Raw genomic sequence first — 4,971 nt, forward strand, 5'->3', positions numbered from 1 at the left:
TCATCATCACCGCACACCTCAGGCAAGGTATACTCCAAAAACATGCGAAATCAGAATGCAGTGAATATGCTGCTTTATGCTAAACAGCATTATTAGGATTATTCAGAAGAAAAACTAATTTTGGAATCAAACTTCTGCTTTTTTGTACCACGGTATTTTTGGCAACGGAGATGTCGAAAAATTGCACTTATCGAAAACAACAAGAAGCTAGTTCTAACAGTAGCCAATCGATCGACGGTCGGACGGATAAACTTTCGGTTGTTGCGTGATACACCGAAGTCAGAACCGTCACGCTGATGCTGTATAACACAAGCGAGGTTTTCTCGTTACTGTGTTGTTCAACATAAAATAAAGTTACTACTGAAGAAATTTTTTGTCAACAACAATAGTTAATGCACATAGATTCAAAAGATTTTGCTTTATGTTAAATCGTTTGTTTGTTTTAATTTTTTATTTTTATTATCATCAAAAATTCTGGGGGGGCCTGGATGATTCTGGAGGGGGCCAGGCCCCCCTGGCCCCCCCTGTTCCTACGCCAATGCATAAACCCCATTTTTATTTTTATTTATTTTTCTAGCTAGGTTGGAATTCAGATATATGAAAAATAAAAAAAATATTTTAAAAACATTTCTAAATGTTCTAATAACGTTTATTTCATTCATTGTGCAGCAGTTTAATACATTTCGTGCCATTTTCAAATTCGTTCTGCCTTGCACGACTCTTGGATCGTAGACATTTCGATCAAGTCGTGAAGTTTTTGGAGTACAGGAGGAACTGTAATTTTGAAGACAGCGAAACTCTTAAAAAGAGCATATTCAGCTTGTAATGAACTGTCTCCGCATTTGACCAAGTGGCCTCGAATGAACAAATGATACTTGCCACCCTTGCAAATCATATGTGGAGCGACAGGTACATCATGTTCACGATTATAGGCCACATATCTGGCCAGTTGTTCTTCAATGGACGTTTCTTTCTGTGTCCTAGAAGTAAAAGGAGGAAAGCATAAATACATAAACTATTTGGGAAAAATTAAAAACTATTACCGGTACAAAGCGGATAAAATCAGCAGCCAGTAGCTCTTCTACGCTGAGTCCATTGTTTGGTCCTCTTTCTTGGCTTTTCAAGCCTCTGTGCTTCAGATGTAACAAAATCCGACAGCAGTCACGAAGATTGTCTGAATTGAAATTACCGTTATTCAATATTTATTATTTTGATTTATGCGGCAAAAGGATGTTTAAATATAAATGCTAACCATCCGGTAGATAACAACAGCCCTCGGACGCAAACAGGAACGAGATTACTATTTTTGCCATAGTTTGGTGTCATGCGCTCATATGCTTTTTGAATCTGTAATGCAGGTGTAGGATGAAAAATTAAAACTAATTTTCATAGATATGAAGATACATACCAAAAGTCCATCAAATGATTTGAAATGCGGAAATGTTTGAAGAATGAAATCGAACGGCTTCTTATCTTGCAGAATCATGATGTGAAGAGTGTGCGTTTGTTCCATGAACTTTACGATTGTCACGATTGGCAGGTGTAACTTAATAATAAATTTTCGAGTTGCTTAGTAGAATACCTATAAGTAGATAAAAACCGAATTTAGTACTATACCATTTAATTCCACTAGATTTTGTATCCTTTGACAGATACGCGTATTTCAACTGTAACTCAACTGTAAGGCCGTCTTCAGTGTCGTGTACTAGACTCGATTTGAAGAAAACCATCGTATGCACACATTATATATTAACACTAGGTATAAACGTAGTATGTACCTGTTTGCAAATTTCCAGACTCTCCGCCACATCCAGTTTCCAAGGAGAAGAAACATTTCTCAAAATTTTGATATCGGCCGTCGTAATTGTATGTCCTTCTGAAAAGATATGTTCTGCCACCTTAGATTTGAAATCGTGTGTCATCCCCTTGTCTATCGTCTTCTGAGCTTTTCCTATTTCCGCTAAGTGTTCCTTGAATCTAACCTCGAGAGACCGCTTTGTTTGACCAACGTAGACCTTGCTGCAGTGGGAACAGCTGATTTTGTAAACACCAGCCTTGTTTAGTGTGTTTACCGGATCCTTGGTAGAGCCTAACGAAGTTCTAAGTTGGTAAGTTGAACTTTCTTCCCTGGTGACAAGTAGATCCAAAAATGGTAGTTTTCCATGGTGAACTTGATATCATTGTGTACGCTGAAAATGTCGTCGACATATCTCCACCACTTATCCGGTAAAACTACTTGTTTCTTTAAATTTTCCTCAAAATTCGACATGAATAGTTCGCACAAAAACGGGGAGAGAGGGTTTCCCATGGGGGCTCCTTTCGTCTGTTTGTAGAAATTTCCTCGAAATTGAAAGTAGTTTTCGTCCATGCACAATCTTGCCAACCTCATGTATGTCCTGTCCTTTCCTTTCCATGCTGCATCCGTCCTTTGGGGTAATAACCAGTCCTCGAGCAGATTTAGGGAATCCTTTACTGGAACGCCGGGGAAAAGAGCCGCTACGTCGAAAGAAACCATCATCTCGTCATCCTCGATGTGTCCTGACTGTAATAGTTTCTGGGAGAACTCCTGGGTGTTTTTAACTGACCTAGTGGGGAATAGATTCGGCATACTCTGGAATTCCTTGACTAACCATTTCGCCAGTTTATGAGTGGGGGATCCGTCGGCCGATAATATTTCTCGCATTTCCCGCATAAACCAGAACCATATTGTCACTGTTCCCCAAACTATCCACAACAACTTGCGACAATTTTTAAACAGTTTCGTAAAGCATCCAAAATAACAATAAACCAACACTCCCGGGAACGGTTTCGACAGTTCGGTAAATGGTAATTGGAAAAATAACAATGTGGGGAATAGGCGGTTAAGTTATGTAACCATAAAAAATCGTCGGTTTTCTCGAACAAATTAGTTCGTCCACAGTTTGACAAACAGTGAATATACTATCCTCTTTCTAGGCAAAATAGTGTAAAGCAAACAGTAGTGGAATTGTTTAACCATAAAATTTGAATATTAACGAAAAATGTTTGTGTTATAATTGATTTATTGTGCATAATGGTATTTTGATCCTAGATGATTTAGTTACTGACTAAAAATGTTGGAAGCTATAATGAATCAGTGAACAAAATTCAAGTTTCTCTAAATATACAATATTACTTGTGATAATTTTGGAAGTAAATCAATGTGTTTTATTTTCCAATAGGATTTAGCGCATATCCACAATATACATTATTTATTAAATCCGTCGAGAAAAACTGTACAACCTTTCTGTATTCAAATAGTGTCAGTCAAAAGTCCTTGGTTCGCCAGCGCTTCGTTACCGGCGTGCATTTTTTAATTCCGGTTCTCTGAATCATGTATCTGGAACTAGAAATTTTACACTTTAATCAAATCAATATCTACGTACAATTCTAAGTGCTGACCTTATACTTCGGGTTCAAATGCGGTCATCTGTTCGCACATTTTAGCTCCTTGTCTTAATTGCAGACAAAATGCACCAAACGGTGGTTTTTCGCTTCACGCAATCTTTCGTCACCGGATGCCGGATGTGTAACTGCTTTCAGAAGCGATCGACTGAACGGTAAACTTCAGTGCCACGCTCTTCCGTTCTGATTCCGAAGTCTTGTAGATTCATCCCGTAAGCACTCGGGAGAAGTCATCTTCTAACATCTTACGAATCAGATCCAGCGACCTCGACAGCGGTGTTCAATAACCTGAGTTGGCGGCATCCACAATAAGCCGTTCCAAAAGCGAATCTTCAGTCTGTTTTGGTACATTTCTTTATGTAAAACTGGTTCCATCTCACAAAATCTGTAAAATTATTATCAACATTGGAATTATTTTAGCATTTTTCAAATAAAAAACTAATAACTTACCGTAAATGAAATTCAATGTTTTCTATCGCCCAGCTACTGAGAACAACACACTCCAAAAAAACATCTACTAAGATCACATAGTTTATTTCATTATATGTTTTAAAAATGCGTTTAATGCAGGGTTAAATGTTCAAGATTGCATTTTTTTTTTATTCCGTTTTAGTGGGACAGACCATCACATTTCCTCCTCCATGCTTCACCGTTCCTTGGATGTAGCGCTCCTGAAGCTCGAGCTGTTTAACGGAAAGCGGCGGGCTCGTGTGTGGTGCAGAGCGCCACATCCAGGGAACGGTGAAGCATGGAGGAGGAAATGTGATGGTCTGGGGGTGTTTTTCATGAAGTGGAGTAGGAAGCCACGTGAAAATCGACGGAATAATGACGGCAGATTCCTACATCAACATCTTGCGGGAAAATCTGGGGGTTTCGCTGATCCAGACGGGCCTTGAAGAGAAATTCATATTTCTCTAGAACAACGACCCGAAGCATACTGCCAAGAAGACCAAGTCTTTCTTCCGGTCTTGTCGGATTAAACCGCTGGAATGGCCTCCACAAAGCTCAGACCTCAACTCCATCGAGAATTTGTGGGCGATTCTCGATGCCAGGGTTGACAAAACTGGTGTTACCAACAAAAATAATTATTTTGAAGCCTTGGAGCGCGCCTGGGAAAAACTAGAACCACAACACCTACAAAACCTGGTGAATAGCATGCCGAAGCGCCTCCAGCAAGTCTTTAAGGCCAACGGAGGACACATTAACTATTAAATTGCTTTATATTGTTCTTAAATCATCTTTTCTGGGGCCAAGAAGGAAGTGGGCACTTTATTTTGTCACTATTTATTTTTCAATACAAATTGATTTCCTTTTTCTTTGAGTGAAATTCTTATTTTTATCAAAATTTCGTAAGTGCAACTTTAAAAGAATATCAAAATATAATAATGGGGAATAATGGGTTTTTGACTCTTTCAAACGAGCCTCGCCAATAATCGCATTGCAGTCCTTCAGGGTTTTGTCCGTGAGCTTGATGAGTCCGGGTAGTGGATCCACTCTCAAATGTCGGGGCCTTCGTTGATCTTTTTCGCCATTTGTTCGTCGTAATCC

The 4,971-nt window shown here is 39.1% G+C and overlaps 1 long non-coding RNA gene across 1 annotated transcript; it reads right to left on the reverse strand.

The window, feature by feature from the left end:
- Positions 1-3,170: 3,170 nt before the first annotated feature.
- On the reverse strand, positions 3,171-4,027 carry LOC110674068. The gene is made up of 2 exons (XR_002498614.1): positions 3,421-4,027; positions 3,171-3,364 (listed from the first exon to the last, which is right to left on the reverse strand). It is a non-coding gene; the product is annotated as an uncharacterized LOC110674068 (long non-coding RNA).
- Between the last annotated feature and the right edge of the window lie 944 nt (positions 4,028-4,971).

This window comes from Aedes aegypti, chromosome 1 (assembly GCF_002204515.2).
Source record: "Aedes aegypti strain LVP_AGWG chromosome 1, AaegL5.0 Primary Assembly, whole genome shotgun sequence".
Lineage (NCBI taxonomy): Eukaryota > Metazoa > Arthropoda > Insecta > Diptera > Culicidae > Aedes > Aedes aegypti.